Source organism: Perca flavescens, chromosome 2 (genome assembly GCF_004354835.1).
Source record: "Perca flavescens isolate YP-PL-M2 chromosome 2, PFLA_1.0, whole genome shotgun sequence".
Classification (NCBI taxonomy): Eukaryota; Metazoa; Chordata; class Actinopteri; order Perciformes; family Percidae; genus Perca; species Perca flavescens.
This window is the reverse complement of record NC_041332.1, coordinates 39,502,425-39,524,914: the sequence shown is the minus strand read 5'-3', so window position 1 is coordinate 39,524,914 and position 22,490 is coordinate 39,502,425. Positions and strand designations below refer to the sequence as shown.

The 22,490-nt window shown below is 42.0% G+C and overlaps 1 protein-coding gene across 2 annotated transcripts in view; it reads right to left on the bottom strand.

The window, feature by feature from the left end:
- LOC114567096 (microtubule-associated tumor suppressor candidate 2 homolog) overlaps positions 1-14,262 on the bottom strand; it is a 90,213-nt gene extending 75,951 nt beyond the window's left edge. For both annotated transcript variants that reach the window (XM_028596002.1, XM_028596012.1), the window contains exon 1: positions 14,087-14,262. The gene's annotated coding sequence lies outside the window, so the exon portion shown is untranslated. The remainder of the gene's footprint in view (positions 1-14,086) is intronic.
- Positions 14,263-22,490: the final 8,228 nt, after the last annotated feature.

The window sequence follows — 22,490 nt, the reverse complement described above, 5'->3', positions numbered from 1 at the left end:
CACTTTCTCCTTTCTGGGCTATGTGGTGGCCAAGGGAAAATTTCAGAAGGACCCTGAGAAGGTGAGGGTGGTTGCTGAGTGGCCAACTCAACCAAGTGCAAGCAGATCCAGCGGTTCCTCAGGTTTGCCAATTGCTATCGAAAGTTCATATGAAATTTCAATGCTGTGGCTACCCCACTTCATGCTTTCACCTCTGCCAAGTTAGCATTTCTGTGGGACCCTTCACCACTTAAGGGAAGCTTCTGCACCGCTCCAGTTCTGGTCATTCCAGACCCACAACGTCAGTTCGTGGTGGAGGTGGACGCCTCCAATGAGGGGCCGTCCTGTCTCAGGGTGCTTCACAGAATGGGAGGCTTCAGCCGTGCGCCTTCCTTTCTCGCAAGCTGATGCGGAGAATGATGTGGGAAACAGAGAACTTCTGGAGGTCAAGGTGGCTCTGGAGGAGTGGCGTCACTGGCTGGAATGGGGCGGAGCAGCTGTTTCTTGTGTGGACGGACCACAAGAACCTGGAGTACCTGCGCTCAGCTAAGAGACTAAACTCACGTCAGGCAAGGTGGGCTTTATTCTTTAATAGATTCAAGTTTACCCTGTCTTACCTGGCTCCGAAAATGTCAAGCCCGATGCTCTGTCCTGACCCAGACCCATCCCCCCGTGTTCCCACCAACATCCTGCCTGAGTCCTGTGTGGTGGGGGCAGTCACATTGGAGGTGGAGGAAAGGGTGAAGCAGGTGCAGGTTGCTCTAACTGTCCTGGTCGGGTGTCCCATTTGTTACCAGCTCCACCCCAGGTCATCCGTTGGGCGCACACCTCCACTCTCTCCTGCCACCCTGGAGTCAAGAGGACCATGTTTGTGGTTCAACAGTGGTTTTGGTGGCCGTCCACGGAGTGCGAGGTCGGAGAGTATACTATACTTTATACTTTTATACATTTTTGTATTGATTGATTTGTATTGAAAACACTACACCAGGCCTGAAATACAAATACATGCTCAGGTCTTATACATGCTCAAATGGAGAGATGTCAAAGTGAGTGGGCTGCGACTGCTGGACAGGTGCCCCGAGGGGTTGGGGGGGGTTCAAGAGCACCTTGCTTGCCCGGTGTGCACCCAGAATAAGACCTCCTGCCAATAGTCTGTCGGTCTCCTGCAACCTTTGCCTGTCCCCAAGTGTCTGTGGTCTGACATTTCCCTGGATTTTGTCACTGGATTACCCCCCTCTGAAGGTAACCCTGACATTATTACAGTGGTGGACAGATTCTCCAAAATGGTACATTTTATTCCTTTGCCGAAGTTACCCTCTGCCAAGGAAATGGCAGAGGTTATGCTGTCCCATTTTCAGGTTCCATGGATTGCCAAAAGATGTGTGTTGGACCAGGGGCAGAGGTGTCAAAAGTATTCACATTCATTACTCAAGTAGAAGTACAGATACTAGGGTTTGAAAATACTTTTGTAGAAGTTGAAGTATCAACTCAAGCTTTTTACTTAAGTAAAAGTGTAAGTAAGTTCAGTTAAAGTATAAAAGTAAAAGTAATGTAAGGCAGAGATCTTCAACAGGGGGTCCTCAGAGTCATTGCAGGTGGGCCTCCAAATTATTGTAAATTTTTGAGTCTTTAAAAAAAAAAGAAAAGAAAATCCCTTAACATAATTCCAACATATTATTAGCGAATATAAATTCCCACTGATGATAGGCTTACTGGCCTATAGGTAAGGTAGACACTGAGATATCAGCCCACAGATATAGTTAATCCTAGATTTACTGTGCCACATATGTTACATTAAAATATAATTTATAAAATCATGCCAACAATTAATATTTTAATAGCTTATGAAAAAAGGGTATGTAAGAAGGCTTCAGGTTTCCCTAACAGTTATTGTAGGCCCACTTTAATAAGCAACTTAATTTCATACAATATGTAGTAGGGGGTCCCTGCTACATCTCACTTTAAGTTAAGGGGTCCTTGGCTTAAAAAACATTGAAGACCCCTGATGTAATGCCATTAAGGACAAAAGCTTAACCCCAAAACGTGTTGACAAAACCCCACTTCCACAAAAAACATTTTTCTAAAGGCCATAATGACTATAATAGCTAATGTTATATTAAAATCATACCTGCAAACTCAGAAGGACTGAAAAAGGGCTGCTACAGTCTGGTGTTCCAATCCTCTCCAGTGAAATACAGACACACTTTTACACCGTTTAGCTGTTAGCATTTTAACCGTGTTTATTCCAGCTGCTAGCTAACTGTAGGCTAACTTTACCTGCTGCCAACTGTAATGTTAACTAGCGTCCCGTGCGGCGATGTTTCAGTTCCCTCTAACGTACGTTTTCGGAGCATCAGAGAGAAGCGCAGGCATTTAAGTAGCACCTAAATAAGGCAACGAAATCCGCGTTGCTATTCGGTCCGGTAGGTCGTTAAGGCACCGGTGCCGTATTAGCACCGGGTCTGTGTAGGTGCGATGGATCGTGTACAAACCAATAGGGTGTCGGAATGGTATGTGTTTATACTTCTCATCCAACCACAATCAAATTCACTCTCTCCGGATGGAGCGATTTGGATAGCTTTTTTTGTGTGTGTGTTTTTGAACGATGACGAGCCGGAATGAAAACAAGCCGAACTGAAATAGGAGTAACGAGGCTATTTTTAAAATGTAATGAGTAGAAAGTACAGAAATTGCGTGAAAATGTAAGGAGTAGAAGTAAAAAGTATGCTGTAAAATAATTACTCCAGTAAAGTATAGATACCCAAAATTTCTACTTAAGTAAGGTAACGAAGTATTTGTACTTCGTTACTCGACACCTCTGACCAGGGGCCCCAGTTCATCTCACAGTTTTGGAGTGCTTTCTGTGTGTTGAATGGGGCCACGGTCAGTCTGTCTTCTGGGTATCGCAGTCTAACGGAGAGACTGAAAGAATCAACCAGGAGTTGGAGGCGGGTCTTCACTGCCTGGTCTCCCGGAACCTGACTTCCTGGTCCAAGCAACTGTTGTGGGTGGAGTATGCCCACAACGGCCTGCCCTGCTCGTCCACCGGCCTGTCTCCTTTCCAATGTGCCTACTGTTATCAACCCCCACTGATTTCAGCCCAGGAAAGGGAGGTGGGGGTCCCCTCTGCAGTAGCCTTGGTCAGACGCTGTTGGCAAACGTGGACACGGGCCTGACAGGTCTCCCTGAGAAACAGAGCCCAATACAAGAGGCTGGCTGACCGGCGCAGATCCGAGGCACCGCGCTCAGATGGTACAGAGGGTATGGCTGGCCACAAGGGACCTTCCTCTGCGCACTGAGCCGTAACTTGTCCCCTCGTTTTGTGGGTCCCTTCCCTGTATCTAAAGTTGTTAATCCTGTGGCTGTGAAGTTGCAACTCCCCAGGTCGATGAGAGTCCAACCCACATTTAATGTGAGCCGAGTCAAGCCTGTGAAGGAGAGCGCTCTGGTCCCGGCCACACCTCTCACCTCCACGCCTCATTGATGGCGACCGGTAATAATAAAAACTGCCAACACCGTCCATAAGCTTGTAGTATATTCCCAGTGTTTTCTAGACCTTTAGCCCGTTTTCTGAACACATATTTTGCCTTGTGTTTTTAATACCTTTGCCTGAGATTTACATCTTACCACTGAAGCTGATTTGTGCTTTTGAGTCCTCTGAGTTCCCTGACTGTAGGCTTAATCAGCATCGTGTGAACTCTTTTGGCTTGATTGTAACAGACGTTAGTTTATATGTAAAAGTTCTGCACTCTAGCTTTAAATTAAACAAACGTCATCACAGGCTTTAATATATTTATAAATACACAATATTCTGTGCTGATGTTTTTTTTACTCGGTACATACTTAGCATAGATGTGGCCAATCAAAAAAACCTTTGCATAGTAGCTATTTCGGTAACATTAAAGCTATAGTGCTAACTGTGTTATATCAACACAGTCTCACTCCCTACTCGTCAAATGTATGACGCATGGTCAAGGACCCTGGCGTCAAGTTTCAACAAAATAGGGGTACCCTTGACGTTATTTTTCGACGAGGGGGTCCGTCAGATAGACATTCATGTTATTCCCTCACCGTCGGATATCGACGAAAGAAAGAAACAAGCCCCCCGCCCCTTAACTCGAAATCTGAGACAGTTATTGGTATTTTTAGCCCAATAACCGCTGTTTTAATCAACATTATTCACGAGATAGTATCATGGTTTATATGTATTTCTTTTTATGTTATTATTTCGGTATATTTCGGCCAGGGAAACTGGATTGCTTTTTTGTTGATTTATATTTTTTAAACTATAATGCTACATCTATCAACATTTATTTAGATGTTATCATGGTATTCATTTCTTTACTTTAATAATATTATTTCGGTCTTATTACCGGTGAAATATTACAGTATATGCTGTAAAACAGTAACCTGACTCCGCCAGATGGATTGCTTCGCATTTGCTTGGCATATCATAACTTTCCGTTGGAGAACTTTCGGGAAGGGGCGGAATACTGGTTATTTGATTGGATGAACCATCTGTCTATCACCTATGTTAGTGATAGACGGGCCAAATCAACCAATCAGATCCACGAAGCGTATGAAAATACAACCACAAGCCCGCCCCTGCTGCTGCAGGCAAAGCATAGCTCGTAAGCTCAACATGCAAGCAACATGTCGGTAAAGGATATTTGCCGTTTGTGTAACGAGAATTTAGGAATAAAAGGCACCATTTCAGGTTCCCGGACCATATTCCAAAAGAAGGATCCAAGAGAAAAAAAGCATTAGCGAGCGGCTAACAGAATTAGGGCTACCGCTGGCTGATAATACTGGTTAGCTGATTGGATAAACCATCGGTCTATCACCACCTAACCCACCTCAAAACCAACGCTGATTGGCCCGGTCGTTTGGCTAACGGCTCCAAATTTTCTCTGCCTCAAGATGCCAGACTGATCTGCGAGTGGAAAACTGGAGCTCGCGAGATCAGGACGGTCTCACGAGGCTAGTAAAACAGAACATTACAATATGATCCGAGCAGGAAGCATTCAAAGCCGATAGGCCTATCCCACAATGCAATGCGGCCATTCATTTCAAAGAATCGGGCAGCGATCAGCTGGTCTTTAACGCTTCAATATACATATATACAGTCTGTGATTGTGTCACCAGCAACAACACGTTGCTCAGTTTTGTTCCAGTAAGTTATGAACCATAATAACGTTTAAACGAATCCGCGGAAAACTCCGGAAGTGACGTAGTACGTCCCGCTCGGCGGATACGAAGATAAAAATATATAGGCCTAACATTCGTAATATTGATTTTTTTTTCTAATGTTGTATTTGAGGACTTAAACAATAAAGATAGTTATAATATTAAAATACAGTTTCATGTATTTGTCTACGTTTAAACGAATCCGCGGAAGTGACGTGGAAATTCCACATCTCGTCTGTGAAAGAATGTTCCACGTTGTACGTGAGAATTTACACAATAAAATACTAATAATGAAAAAATTGTGTTTTATATTTAGCACTTTGATTTGCCTTATATATACTATATAAAAAACCTACAGTTGAGTGTTTAGAAATACAGCCTAATGGCTTGTTTGACTAATTTGCATTTGTTTTGAATTGTACTGTTGTGAAAAACAATAAACTATATACAATGAGAAGCATTTTTTATTTTATTTTCCATACATAGTTATTTAAAAACGCAATTTTCTAATTTTGCAGTTGATGAATATTAATAGCAAAGACTAAAGGGGAAAAACATGAGTATATTTATGTGTGGGACTTAGTTTGATTTAAAATCACACTGCATTATTAGTTGTTTTAAATAAATTACTTTTTTGAAATATCAATTTATGGTAGGCCTAACATATTCATTATTATATTCAGAAGATGATCCTCATATCAATCACCGTGGTTACAGCTTGTAGACATCCTAACCTTTGTAGCCTTTACTGAGACTACCTTTTCAAAATTAAGACGGGACTAGTTTTAAGAAGCATTTTCAGGAAATTAAAAGGATAAGCAGATTGTTACCGAGGTTTTTGTTCACTGAGTAAGATGTATATAGCTTTGTTTGGGTATGTATACATATACAACATTTGTATATATATGGCATTTTTCAGAGCAGTGGTTCCCAACTTTTTTTCCTTGGTGCCCCCCCCCTACTCATGTCTAAGAAAAGCTGACCCCCCTCTCCCCCCCCCCCCCCTTGAAACTGAAGTTGAGGTAACTCTCGAGATAGAGCTGGGTCAGAGGATATCAGAGGTCATAAATGATGAACCAATACATCGGCTCTGCTCCTATAGGCCCAATGGTGTTCATATGGACAACGTGCACCTTTGGCTGGAAGGCCCGTGTTGAAAGTGTGTGTTATCATTTAGAGCAGACACCCACGGTGAATCAGATGGTTTATGTTATACAAGGCTGCATTACAGAGAATTTTATTATGACTCTCATGAAGGTTGTGTAGAGGAATAGAAACCAGTCTCTCCAGGCAAGCACACAGAATATGGTCTGCTCTATCTTTATTCTCCATGCCAAGTATGAGCTCTTATCCTCTGGCAGAAGATATGGGTAAACTTAACATTTCTAAACTATAAAAACGTTGATGATGATATAGGCCTAATTTGGACCTACCTCAATTAAAACTTTAAATAATGTTGCTTGAGATTGAGGGTGTGCAATAGCTTCATGATATGAAGCATGGTTGTGTTGCTCTTGTCACTGTTTGTGAAAGATGAGCAATAGATTGTTGCTGTGTGATGTGCTTCAGTCTAGCCTATATCACTTTTTTTCATGTTGTTTTTATTTTAAGTATGTCAGCTGTATGATAAAACAATATGTCAAGTGTTATTTGTGAAGCATTTGAACTCAAGGCAAATATCCCTCTGGGGACAATAAAGTATCTCCTGCTAAGTGGTCTCCATGATGTGTAAAAATTAAAACGTTGTTGTAGGACTATAGCAAACACATCGTTGGAAAGGTCTCAACCTGGAGAGGAACATATGTCAGTCTGAAGAGGATACATTACTCCTGCTTTGAAATATTGACCTCTGAACCTTGAAGCCAGTACATGTATGAAGGCCTGTCATTTAGCAACAGAAGGTGCTACACACATAAAACCAGCTGTTATAGAAAGCTCTGGACCTCATCTGTCATGTAGATATGGTCACCAAATTACCTATTGTAAGCACTGTCAAATATGGTAATAAGCTATTTTCACCGATTTAACGATTCAATTTTTAAAATCTGATGACACCAGTGTGTTCTCCATCCCAAAAAACCCCAGGGTTTATCCAAAATTATACACTGCCAACTTCTACTTATGAGAAATATACCAATATACTTTAAAACTACAACTCCCATAAGAAACGCCACAGAAGCTGTTACAAAGCTTGAGCACTTGTAGTTCTTCCGGGATGGGTGGGGGGACTCGTTCGGCTCCTCTTTCTGCTGTCTGACGTGAAATGGCTTGATTCCATTTCAGATTGAGGCCGCCCGCCGGCCAGCCGAGCACACAATATATGAGACAAATACATGAAACTGTATTTTATTATTATAACTATCTTTATTGTTTAACTCCTCAAATACAACGTTAGAAAAAAACATCAATATTACGAATATTATATATTTTTATCTTCGTATCCGCTGAGCGGGACGTACTACGTCACTTCCGGAGTTTTCCGCGGATTCGTTTAAACGTTATTATGGTTCATAACTTACTGGAACAAAACTGAGGCAACGTGTTGTTGCTGGTGACACAATCACTGACTGTATATATGTATATTGAAGCGATCCTGGCGTTGACCAGCTGATCGCTTCCCGATTTTTTGAAATGAATGGCCGCATTGCATTGGGGGATAGGCCCAAGGGGGTAAGCTTGGCTTCAGAACTCGAGCCATCATGGCGCCATTTTGTTGCTAACTGGCCATCACCTCCTGTTAGCATTCCGCTGACCGCCATTTTTTTTTTACGTCACTTGACTGCGAATAACTTTACATCTGAAGCGTTTAAAGACTCTATTTGTCCGTTGTTTAGTTCCAAAGAAACACGACAATGTATAAAAGGCTCCATTACCTTGTACCTCACGTTATGGCTCCGTAGCAGACGTTTTTGTAAAAATAGGCTAACGATTGTGTCATAACCAAGTGACTTACTGTCGCATAGTAGAGGAATTACCGTATAGTACAGGAGAAGCTCGCAGGCAGTTTCGACTTACATGAGATGTTTAGGTTTAATTACTAATGTTAACTAGCATGTTAGTGATCAATAATTAGCCTGTGCCCATGTTATCTCCTTACATACACCTACAGTCTCCGTATCTGTAAGATTGGGAATGATTGAGATTTCTCTCGGCACAGCTACCAGAAGACTTACAACTTTCAGACACGTTGCTCACGTCACATTCTCTCAGTTGGAGGCTGCGCAGTAAAGCTGGCCATCACCGGAAAAGTGCTTCTAATAGCCTTCACTGGTCTCCGTCCAGAGCAACGGGGTCTATTGGTCCATTATATACTGTCTATGGATAGGCCTATCGGCTTTGAATGCTTCCTGCTCGGATCATATCGTAATGTTCTGTATTAGCCTATACTGTAATATTTCACCGGTAATAAGACCGACATAATATTATTAAAGTAAAGAAATGAATACAATGATAACATCTAAATAAATGTTGATAGATGTAGCATTATAGTTTAAAAAATATAAATCAACAAAAAAGCAATCCAGTTTCCCTGGCCGAAATATACCAAAATAATAACATAAAAAGAAATACATATAAACCATGATAATATCTCGTGAATAATGTTGATTAAAACAGCGGTTATTGGGCTAAAAATACCAATAACTGTCACAGATTTCGAGTTAAGGGGCGGGGGGCGTGTTTTTTTCTTTTGTCAATATCCGACGGTGAGGGAATAACATGAATGTCTATCTGTCAAAAAATAACGTCAAAGGTACCCTTATTTCGTTGAAACTTGACGCCAGGGTCCTTGACCATGCGTCATACATTTGACGAGTAGGGAGTGAGACTGTGTTGGTTATATTAATGAAAGTCTGTTACATTTTAGCCATTTCCAAATGAGTTGATACAAAGCTAATTGTATCAATAATAATCAGTAATGATGCTCAGAAACGGACGTTAGAGCCAACAGCAGCATCGCTGCATGTGCTCGTTAACACTACACTTGACAGCAGGTAACGTTAGCCTACCGTTAGCTAGCAGCTGGATTAAACACGGTTAAAATGCTGACAAATAAGGTTAAACGGTGTATAGTGTGACTGTTTAATAGTCTGCCACTTCTGTTGTCGGAAAAAACAACACATACGGTGTGTCTATTTGAAACATGCCTCACCCGCCTCGTGGTGCATTCACATTTATTGTAAAATACCCTTTTCCCATCTAGTGGCCAATCATTTCCTATTTCCCAAAACAACATGCCCATTATTTCAGACTTCAGACCACTCCAGCTATGTGCTGAATTCATTTTGAACCAAATCCATTGGGTGTTTTTTGTTTTAGCCGGGCACACAGCCAACCATGGAGCTTGTTAACAGGCAGGAGGCAGCAGGTTCACCTTTCCTTTATAGAAATACCTGGCCAACGTCACCAGTGCATCACATTACAGAACACAGAGAAACACAGAGCTGGTATCACTGCACACACATCTCTGCAGTCACACTGCAGGCGTGTCACACAAACAGTAATAATGACACGTTAGTTATTAACACACACACACACACACACACACACACACACACACACACACACTGACAAGGTTTCAGTCAAAGTTACACTCAGCCTATCACTGCATCACACACAAAGGACACCCCCAATGCAGAAAACGTAGTTGCCATAGCAATATACAGATTGCTTAGTCATTCTGAGAGAAGTTGAATGCGACTGTGTGCGACTGACTTAATAGCAGCTTCTGTGTCATTCTGCCATAAGGATTTTTCCACCTGATGTTTACTGGTGAGAGCATGTTTGGATGTGCATGTGTACATTTGTGTGTAAGCATTATTTGCATACATTCTATTTGGGCAAGACATAAACTCTGCTCTTAAGGTTGTAGCAGGAAAAGTGACACTGCTGACAGGGTGTGTGTGTGTGTGTGTGTAAGTGTGTGTGTATGTGTGTGTGTGTGTGTGTGTGTGTGTGTGTGTGTGTGTGTGCGTGTGTGTTTAGATGACGTAAATGAAAGAGATAAACACACTGATTCTCCCTATGATTCCACAGTAAGGAAGGTAGAGGATCTGAGCTGGTGAGAGACATAAAGAAACAGTCATATTAATGTCATAGTATTCTCTAATATGAATATTATGATTATATAATAAACCCTTGTGTCTAGAAAGCAGGTAAAATGCTTCAGACAGCCCAGTTACAATGCTCGAGAGTGAGAGATCGCAGGAGGGAAACGATGAGTGTCAGGAGAAACTATAAAATATGGTGAGTCACTGCTGACAGAGAAAGAGGCAGCATTCAAGCCAAGAGAGGGATTCTGATGGAGGTGTGGAGTTGTGTGGTGAGTAACAAGGTACTAGATGAAGAAACAGAGGTTGGCTGGCTGCCAGTCCAATCAGGACTGGTCCTGAGGTTACACTGCAGGGTGGATCGAGATGTTATACAACCAGCTAGCTCTCCCTCCCCAGCTCTGACACCACAAATATTTTAACAGATCAATACCTGGATACAGGACAGTGGAGGAGGACTAATTTGGACTATAGCCTTACTAGCAGTGATGTACTGTAGTAGTAAATATACATGCCAATCAAAACAAAAGTGGCACATTTGAAATAAAGTGTAGTGGTAAACAGGGTTAAGATGCGTTTGGCATTCACCACAACCCTTATTATTAGGCCACATAACTAATTAATAATAGTACTGATGTGATTTTGATATGTAAGCTAAACAGAGTTCAAACTAGTAATGATACTCTCTCTATGAGCACTGCAGTACAGGACCAAAACACATGATGTGTCCATACATGGTATGATCTGTACAGCGGTTTTACTTCATGAACCAAAATAATTCTTGAAACTAGCGTTAATGCACTGAAGAGCTTACACAACCCCTCTGCTCAAACCCCGTTAGCAATTTTTTCAAAAATGTCATTGGTTCTAAGACTTTTACAGAGTATAAAATCTAACATACAAATTTGGAGCTTTTCAAATCATCATAATCATCTCAAACTTTCTACACTGCTCTCTCTGCCTCTGTATGATGTATTGCTGCTTTCTAAGCTGCTGTGTGATTCTGTTTACACAGACTGAGCCACCTCTGGAAACAATGACGCCTTAGCACCGGCTGCTGAACTTCATTAGCAGGTTATGTCATCCTCCAATAGTAATAATCTGAACTTGTTATAACAAGTTGTAACAGTAAGCTTTACTGGGGACCCGAAGAAACTAAGGAATGTTAAGAAGCATTCAGTAAGTTGTCTGTAAGATTTGAGTTTGGTTGTTTCTAGCGGCAGCTTTGGCAGTAAGATGCAGGCAGGTGCCGACTGTCTGATGTCGTAGATTGGCAGCTCTAACCTATGCGATGCTTTTACATCAGTGTTCGAACTATACCGTGGCCTTCGGGGGAGCCCACTTTTTTTTCCACGGGGTGGGTCGTGCGCTTGCGACTTACAATGACTTACAAAAATACATAACAGCTACAAGTGTATGCACTATACAGGATTTAACCTATCATACTTTATCGACAGGAATAGATAGATCAAATATCAAACAGCCAGCCACAAATAGTCGATAATCAAAGCATCAGGCTGTCTTTGAGATTTCACATGAACAACAGTTAAAGTTACTCAGGCTACCGAAGAATACCATAATTCCTCCGTTCAATTAGACCTTAGCGATGCAACCCAAGCTTTCATCCTTAACAAACAGCCATGTATACAGGCTCTTCCAGTCTCTCCACTGCTGGCTGTTCCAATTTAATGGGAGAGAGAGGAGCAAGAGGGGTTAGAATCATCTTCAGCCAGAGAGGACATTATTTCTTCAGCTTCTTCTTGTGTTGTCACCCCGGTGGGAGGTGTGCTCACAGGGCTTGCAGCAGGTGAATTAGTCGTGCTATTAACATCATCGCTACACAATTTCTTAGTAAAACCAAAATTAATTAAACTGCCTTGTTTTCTTTTTACCATGGCTATATGATGCTTACTGCAGAATGGATTTTAAGGACTTTGCGCGCCAATTAATGGCCTCCAACAATGATATTTTTTCTGCGAATCTTTGAGTTAACATGTAGCCTACTAAACATGAGTTGAATTTGCACCGCAGCGCCGCCACATTTGGTGTGGTGGTGAAGTGCAATCATGCTGCGTTCATGAGTGTAGGGTAAGCTCAGGTCTACGTCCGTAGTAGCCTATATTTTAATTTAACATCTTTAATGGTAAGAGATCGCACAGGGATGAAAAATGAGCATTGATTAAGATTAAATTACAATGCCACATATGGCAGACACCTTCAGATATGAGAGACCCCCTCAGATTTTTGACTTTGGTGCTTTCATGGGAGCCAGTCCTCACTCTATGGGAGCTCGGCTCCCTCTGGCTCCCACGTAATTTGAACACTGTTTTACTTGCTCCACTGATAACAATAAGCTGTGGAGATGATAGAGCCGGGGACGCAGCAGCTAGCTAACAAGGCTAGTCGTGCTAACACGGTCAACAGTGCTAACGCAGCTAGCGGGATTACTTACCGAGGCTATCGGGGAGGCGTGGTGTTTTCCACAGTAAAGCTGTCTCATCTGCACTAGCACTGTTGCCCATATTAGCTTGGTTAGCCATGTAGCGTTAGCATTCAATCTAACCAATGTGAAACAAACTCCCTACTAGCCACTGAGGCAGAAAAACTCTTGAGGCCATACAAAGTTTACGCACTTTATTAATAAAATAAGGGGGTTGTTCGTGGTGCTGCTGCCTTCTCCCAAAGGTAGTGGCATGAGCTGGCCCAAAGCCCAGGGTGGGAAAGGGTGAGCAGGTCCGTGATGGCAAGTGGCAGTATACCCGATCTCTCCATGGGCTAGCGGTGCTGCCGTAAAACGGCCCATATTTGAACTCTACATAGTTGATATCTCGCATAAAAAAGTCTCAGAAGTGAATTTAGTGGTAAAACAGCAGATCTGCCCGACCTATTCAGAAGACTAACTGACCTCAGATCAGATAGCGGCCTAGTATGTACATTTTGGGGCGTTACAAAGATAGGTAGAGCCAAATGAGGAGGATTTGAGAAGTTGACGTCAACTTTTAGCTTTGTTCAGATTCGCCCGTTTTCAGAGGCAGTTTCAAATTGTGAGATTTGCAGAAGAAAGAAATGTCAATGGGATTTTGAGGTTCTATGTATGTCCTATTTACCCTCCAAACTGTTGTTATTCAACTATGACAGGGTAAAATCGGTTTTGCATTCTATCAACCCTTTAAAATGCATTGTTTCTCTTGACTAGCTCTTCATTAGTAATATGGATTTGACAAAAAAAAATATTTTAAGCATTTAATATAAGTCTGCAATGGCCTATATGTTAAGTCGCATTAAAACAAAGACACCTTTAAACCTTCCGCATGCAGTTCAGTGAAACAATGCTCCAACTGTACATTGTGAAGCGACTTAGTTACATGTGCAATCTTCTCAAAAAGCACTTGGATACCGTTTTCAGCACCATCTTCAAGCACTAGCCTACAGAGGAAAGAGTACAAGACTGTTTTATATCTTCGGTTTGGCCACAGCACTTTCACCTTGGCAATTATTGGAATTTGTGCTGGACTTTATATAAACTTCTCAGCACTGAAACATGGTAAGCTACAGGCAACTGGTTTAAACAGGCTACTCCAAAAATTAACATGACTTCCAAATGCAGTCTCATTTACAAAAAAGGCATTTACTACAGTATAATAGAAAAGAATCGTAATTACTATAAATGAATGTAGTTCGATGACACATATTGCCTTGTTTTGCACCAGCCAACCTCTCAAAGTGCACGGAACACTTGCATTCCAAAGGACCTATGCCCCAGAACACACACACACACACACACACACACACACACACACACACACAAACACAGTGGAAAACACACACACGTGCTAATCCCGTGCATAACTGTAGCCACATACATTACTTACTCTTCCGTCTCCTTCTTCTCAGGCTTAAAAAAACCCATCCAGCTAATAATTATGGAAGATCGCTCACACTCCTTGCTTCAGACTGGCATGTACTTGGCTGGCTGTCCACCTCCACACAGTCCTCGCTGCACTGCAAGTTCATGACTGCGTCGTATTTTATCCCATCACTGCTGTGTGTGTGTGTGTGTGTGTGTGTGTGTGTGTGTGTGTGTGTGTGTGTGTGTGTGTGTGTGTGTGTGTGTGTGTGTGTGTGTGAGCACAGGCGAGGTAAGACTACGCAGGCTCTGATGGTGGTCGAGAGAGGGAGGAGACAGAGAGAGAGAGAGAGAGAGAGAGGGGGGGATACACACACCTCCCCTTTTGGTTCTGAAACACGAGTATGCTGCTCAGTGCTGCAGTAACAAGAAAGACACACTTTCTTCAAGGTCTAGTTTGGGAGGGGATAGTCAGTCCTATGTCTGTTACAGAGTTTTACTGAGGAAACAAAGAGGCAGTTTTTGGACTGAAGAGGTAAGGGCAATGAGAGTAATGAAAAAGTAACCCATACATTCGGATGAAGAGGAATGGAGGAGGAGAAGTAGAGGGAGGAGTAGAATCAAATGAAAGGAACAATCCAAGTAAAATGACAGAAAACGAACTAAACTGCTAGTGGTATGTTGACAGACCATTACAGTCTAAAACTCAAACGCGCCTCTCTGGGGCCCCCCAAAGAGGATTTTAGCCAGCGGCAGAAAGAAATTAACAAGCGCCAAATCTAGGGTGACCAGATTTCCCGGAGCTAAAACCGTGACACTTGACCGTAGTGCTTGTGCACGCGCACACGCTTTTTAACGTGAACATGTGCCAGCCCAGGTCAGACATATACACAGACAGTAACTTCATTATTTTTATCGTAGGCTCCTCATCTAATAATAAGTCTTTTTTTCCGGTAAAATTAACAAAAACAGCCTTTTTCAGTTTAGTGTGAGATTTATGTTGAGATCTTTTCTAAAAAAGTGTTATTTATTCCAATAACACCAAAAGAACTAAAATGATTTATTGAAAGCATTGAAAGAGCATTAAACACTTCATTTCCTGCATTCTGGTGAATTTGTATGCACCTATTTCTAGCTTTTTCTGAATCAATGTATGCTGCAAATATCTTTATGTGAAGAGAAACATAGATTACAATCCAAACATAATGGAATATATTGAAGTAGGCATTCTGTATTGTTTTCAATATTTATTCTCCTTTGGATCGAGTTTTCTAAATGTATCTGAGCCAGCACACATGTAGCCGAGGCATCACACTCCTCCCTCCTGTTTTGCGTCTTTTGTTGTTAATGTATTAAACCCCTGGACTGTAATATGTCAGATGTGTTTGAGCAATGTCCAAAACTTTGTGCACATTCAAAATAATAAAAATAAAATAGTGATATTTTGAGAAAAATGAAGTTATAATAGGCTATTACAAGAATAATTTCTTTTGTCGACAGGCTTTTGTCGGGACTCAGGACATGCAATTCAAAATCGGGACTGTCCCGGTCAAACCGGGACGTCTGGTCACCCTAGCCAAAACGTCTGATATTAAGCAACCATCCACAGACGCTATATTTTACACATGCGGCTGACGCTGAACGCTCTGCTGTGAAGCTAGCGCTAATGGGATCTCTGTTTGCAGAGGCTGTACTGGACTCTCCCAGTGACCATGCTGCCACGGGGGACCGGCGAAGCCAAGAAGCCGCTGCTGATGGGTGCAGAGCTCTGCCGGAGCTCCAACTGCTGTCTGTCCACGCGGTGGGCTGTGCTGACGTTTATCAGTATTACATTTTCACTATTTTAGTGATTTAAAAGCAACCTGTTTCTTGCAGATTGTCAAGTCACTGAGAATACAGCTATTAGAAGGTAATATATGAAGTCAAAGCTAACTCTGACAGCTGTAGGGCAGCTAACAAACTTTAGCTGTCTCAATGAAGCTCCAGCTAAGATCCTATAACTCGCGACGCAGTTAAGAAACCAGAACGAGCTAACTAATGATAACATAAGCATTTTAGCTCGGTGGATGTCAATTTTAAAGTCATGTTAAAACTATTTCCCATCCTTCTTCCGATTTCCAGCCGCAGCCTGTCACTCCCCCTGTACTAACGTTACTCGGTAAGTAATGTTAGCTCACAATGCCTTGTGTTTCTCATTCCCGTAACTTATTGTTCATCAGACATGACATGAGAAGAGGGAGATAAGTATTTCAAAAAAACAAAGTCACTGTAATAGTATGAATTGTAGTTGAAACATGGCTGGCAATGCATGACGTCCAATTTAGTGGACAGATGATTAATCATAATTTCCTCCCAGCAGAAAATCAATACTTGGAAAATTCCACAACTTCTTAGGTATTACTTGATGTTAAAACATAAATTTTACTTGCAAGGGGCTCCTACAAAAGAAGGATTGGCAGGATTTTTCTCAGCATGTCTGTCTGTCGGCCATCTTGGATTTGTGAAATTTGTGTGGCACTTACAGCACCTGGCCAGTAGGTGGTATTTAAATTACAAAAAAACAACAGAGATGATTTCTAGTCTTTCCCTGTTTAGTCAGCCAGCCAATGTGGGCTTCGAAAGATTGTGGGATGTCCCAAACTGAATAATTAACGCAAATATACATCAAACTGCTTTGCTAGCTCAATCTTGTTGTAACTATGGTTAGTTACAAGTTGGTTGGTACCTTACACCAAACAACTTTTTAAGCGATTCTATTGTCGCAGACTTCCAATATCGGAACAAAATCATGAGAGTCTTGCTAGAGTCTTGCTAGAGTTGGGGTTAGGGTTGGTTACCAAACCCGGTACTTTTACCGGTACCGACCGAATCACATCGGTACTACTGAGTATTGGTTCAGGTAAAATCAAGCCAAATTTCAGTACCTGAGAGTAAGCGCAAGCTTATCTGTCCTCTCTGCATGTTGACAGAGAGCAGAGGTCCGACACACACGCATGTGCAGAGGTGCGGACGGAGCAACGTCGGCTCTGCAGTTTTGTTGAAGTCACAGAGAGTCATGGCAATGCCGATAAAGTGGTTTCAAGTGTGGTTACAGTTTTTCAAAACTTCACTCAGACACCTTTCACCGTGATATGATATTAATAGCGAGCCCGAAAGCGGTCGCGGTGCTGTTGACATTACACTTCTTATGATACGAGCAGGCACAACGGTGGTTCAGGTGGCCCTGGGGACTGAGGTTTGAGGGAAAACCTCAGTTTATTTCTACAGCAACTTTCAGCAACAAGCCAATTCAAAGTGCTTTACATGAATCATTAAAGAGCAATTCAAAATGGCCATGATTAAAATAAAACAAGCTAAAATATAATAATATACAAATACAACAATAAAAGTTACAGTGAGTAAGAAATTTATAATTATTCAATTTATTTTATATATATTTAAATATTTTTTTGTAATTACAGAGGAAAAGTACCGAAAAAAGTACCGTTGGGTACCGGAACCGAATTCCAGGTACCGGTATCGGTAGTGGTATTAGTTCAGATGCGAAAAGGACCCAACCCTAGTTGGGGTACGCTCCCATCTTCTTAATCGTTTGGTGTAAGGTCATAAAACTCACTCAATTTGATATTATCGTAAGTTTTAAGTCTTGGTAGTGAAGTTAAATCCTGTGAACATTGTCAACAACCAATGGGTGCGCTCCCTCCAGCAACAAACATGAGCAGCAAACGGCTAGAGCCAGTGTTGTTAATGATTGCTATGGTGCGCAAAGCTAAATGCTAAAGACGGAAAGTTGCCGATTTTCAACCCTCATTCAACGGGAGTTTTACCGCCGGATAAACGCGGACCTCCGGGTACTGCCGCCATTCATCTGCATGTACAGCAGAACAGAAAATCTGCAAACTTTCCCTTAAGTTCTTGCAATGTGTGACTAGTGGCAAGATCCCCAGACTTTACATATTATAGCAGTCTTTCACGTTAAGATGAATGTATTTAGACGGAGGTGGTGTCCGACTTTAGTCTGTTCAAAGTCTTCTAGCGTAAGGTAGGCATAAGATATCTGCTGAAAAACATTATTTTCCCATTGACATATTTAGCTTTTGTATGTCCGTGAAATTCACATGTTGCAGCTATTTTTAAGATAGCGCCGAGTCAGTGCCATGTCATTTCTCCGACGTAAATTGTTCCGACCTCTCAATAACATGAAAAATACCCTTTGGTCCTACAGCCCACTAGTCCAACGTCCACCAGCGATATTACGAATCCCACTATGGCCACGCCAAGACCCGCCCTTCAATAGTATTTATTGGCCAGGCGGCAATGCTTACGCAAGGCAACGTAACCCCATTTGTACAGGTCCTATCCCCTAACCAATCGGCTATCCTAACCTTAACCACTCAAGGTCAAATGCATAACCCTAACAATCAAGCTGCTTCGTAGGGCAGGTCTTGGTGTGGCCATAGTGGGATTCATAATTTCGCCACCAAAGGGACGTCGGGCTAGTGGGCTGTAGGACCAAAGGGAATTTTTCGGGTTATTGAGAGGTCAGAACAATGGAGCGTCAGAGAAATGGGCAGTCCCCGCCAAGTCACAGGCACAGCTGATCCAAACATTTTCAGTGAAAGTTAACTTCAGAGCATTATGATAAATAAGTCGTTTAATCGAATCAATCACATTGAGTAAATTAGTTGGAGAGCTTTTGTGTGTTCCACTGTGGTTCCTGTGGTGGGGGATGTTACCGCCTTTGACTCTTTTCCTGCTTCCAACATTAGCTACTTGATTGTTGGATATACCAAATTTACTTTTCTTCACTTTCCTGGAGCATGAGCGGATAGCTGAAAGGAACATCACGACTGTTGTGTGGAATAAGGTTGGCGAAAAAAAGGCTATATAGTCTATTTTTTTGCTAAGAGGAAACTCAACAAAAAGCCATTTGCCAACACTAAATGTCAAACAAAAGACAGACACTATATAGTATTAAGTTGCTGTGAGCTGTAGCCTACATTCACCCCTTCTAACCAGAGGCAGAATATAAAGTAATCTCAGAGATTATTCCTTTCCCAGCGCTGTGCAATGCGAGAAAATCTCAGAGCTGAACCGGGCAGACACAGCACTTTTCATCAGACTCACCCAGGTTAAGTATACTGCTTACTAATAACATTACTGTTGCCAAAATACCCCTGTGAATCAAATCCCCTACTTCACTGTTAACTGTCAAGCCACTAAACATGTATGGAAATTAACACCTCTGCTGAAGTGTTAAATTCGTTAATGATCATACGACACATCTCTCTCTCTCTCTCTTTCTCTCTCTCTCTCTGCACACACACACACACACACACACACACACACACACACACACACACACACCGGTTCTGGTGGTTGATTAACACAGATATGTGCTGATTAGCTCTCATAATGAGCCAGGTGGGTAGCACACTGCCATGAGTCCATGAGGCTAATGTCTGGTTACTCCACATTGTCATTGTGATATTTTGTGATTACATTCTGAATCTGCAACATTCTCTGTCAGATAAATCAGTAAGTTAGTAGTAGTGTCAAATAATTTATAATTTAAATGATTTATTTGGTAAGTAACCATGTAATAAGCCCTTCAGGCTGATTTGTGTAAACAGCTCATTTGCTGCTCAAGATCTGACCATAGTCCTGAAGCAAAATGCTGAAATGAATGCACGAGGGTTATGTTACATGTGCAATTTCTGTCTGATGTATGCTATGTCATGCAGTGTGACACCTCTGCTGTTTGGGTTTAGTTGTGGCCCACTCACTTTTGTACTGGCCCACCCAAAATACATTTTATGTACGCCACTGCCCATGCAACCCAGTCTCACGGAACTTTGTGAAATGTTCACATAATTCAATCTATTGATTCCTGTATGTTTATCTTGTTTTTTTCGTGATGGCATAACTTACTGGAACAAAACTGAGCGACGTGTTGTTGCTGCTGACAAAACCACTGATTAAATATGTACATTGAAAAGATACTGCCATTAAAGACCCGCTGATTGCTGTCCAAGAATGCGCCCCGCTCGGTCCATATCATAATGTTTTGTCTTAAAGCATACTGTAATATTTCACCGGTAATAAGTCCGAAATAATATTAATAAAATATAGAAATGAATACCATTGAAAACATCTAAATAAAGTCCAACTGGCAGAAAGAATCGCGCTGTGATCACGAAAGATGCTTCCCATGAAAAACATTAGTTTAAAAAAACGTTCTGACCATCAAGATAAACATGTAACCAAATCAATAGATTAAAGGGGTGATAGAATGCAAAACCGATTTTACCCTGTCATAGTTGAATAACGACAGTTCGGTGGGTAAATAGGACATACATAGAAGCTCAAAGTCCCATTGACACCCCTCTACTATGAAAATCTCATATTTTGAAACTGCCGCTGAAAACGGGCAAATCTCAACAAAGCTAGTTGCTTACGTAAGCATCTCAAAATCCGGAACCTTAAGAGTCACACCCCAACATTTACATAGGCTACACAACTGACCTGAGATCAGGTAGTCTTCTGAATCTAGGTCGCGCAGATCTCTGCTATTCCATTACAAAATTCACTTCTGAAACTTTTTTATGCGAGAAATCAACTATGTAAAGCTCAAATATGGGCCATTTTACGAAAATGGATGGCTAATTGCAAATTTTGTCCGACTGTGTGTCGGAATTTAGCGGCCGGTGCTGCCTGTGTTGTTGCCTCGCCGCTCCGGCCTGCATTCCTTCACAGAACCCGGCCTGCTCTGAGCTCAATTGAGCTCCGTTACGGCTGGCAGCCCACAGCACTCCATACCCGCGCAAAGTCACAGTTTTTTGGCTAATGGACTACTAAACGCCGCTGCTCTGACAGAGCTCCAGGGCCTGCAGCTCCCCTCTTCCTGCTAGCTAAATGCCCGGTGTGTGTGAGTGAGAGCGCGGTCAGCGAGCTTGTTACACCAGCAATCTGTTACCACAGGTTCCAGTTAATCTTTTAATGTGTGTAATTATAATGTGTTGAGTTATTTAAACAAACGATTGGGGAAATAAACGCCGCTTGTCCACGAGTCTCATTGATAGAGCCTGCGGCTGGATGGAGCTCTATCAATGAGAGTTAGCTCCTCTTAGAATTCCTCTGAAATTCACAAATATTCAGTAACTTGAAATTGGACACCGTTGTTAGCTTTATACGACCTTTAAGGAGATGTTGTATAAGTGGCGTGATGAAATTCAAACTGTAAATATACACAAATTATGCCGAAAATGAAGCTAACTATCCATGATTTGCAGCTAGCTACACATAGATAGGATTGAAGGGACAGTCATAGCTAACGAAACCCCTAGTAGTTACTGTTCACAAAAAATAATTAACTTGAAATCGGACACCGTTGTTAGCTTTATAAGACCTTTAGAGATATGTTGTATAAGTGGCGTGACAAAATTCAAACTGTAAATATAGCTACTCTAGTTATGCCGGCAGCTGACAGCCAGCCAAGATTAACTGGAACTGTTGTAAGAGATTGCTGGTGTAACAAGCTCGCTGACCGCGCTATCACTCTCACACGGGCCATTTAGCTAGCAGGAAGAGGGGAGCTGCAGGCCCTGGAGCTCTGTCAGGGCAGAGGCGTTTGGTCCATTAACCCCAAAAACGGTGACTTTGCGCGGGTATGGAGTGCTGTGGGCTGCCAGGCGTGACGGAGCTCCAGCTACCTCACAGCAGGCCGGGGTCTGTGGAGGAAGGCAGGCCGGGCAGTGAGGCAGCAACACAGGCAGCACCGGCAGCTGAACTCCGACACACAGTCTTACCAAATTTGCAATAAGCCATACATTTTTGTAAAACGTCCCATATTTGAGCTTTATATAGTTGATTTCTTGCTTAAGAAAGTCTCAGAAGTGTATTTAATAACGTAATAGCCCGACAAACAATGTATAACTTTGCAGTGAGACCTGCTGTCGAGTCTCTCATGTGATTCTATGTAGTTTGCTCAAACCAATCAGTGCGTAGCTCATTCTGAATATTCATGAGCATACCATATTTGGAAGAAAAGCTCTTGTTTCAAATAGAGCCATATTCACAGGGTAGTTAAGGGCCTAATAAAATAGCATTTGGGCAATTTTCAGCCCAACCAATGTTACATACCCCATTAGGAGACCTTAAGGAACAGTGTAAAATACCCTATATAATCATTCTATCACCCCTTTAAATTACATGAACATTTCACGAACTGCCGTGAGACTGGGTTGGCCCATTCCCCAAACCTGTTGCAATGATTATCAAAATTAAGAAAGCTCACTGTGGGAAATGTGGGAAAGGGTTTAGTGTTTAAGAGAATGTAAAAAAACCTAATGAACAATCAGAGAATGTTGAGGTTAAATCCCAGCAGTCACTATAAAGCACATGCTACAGCTTAGTGAAGAAAACAATGA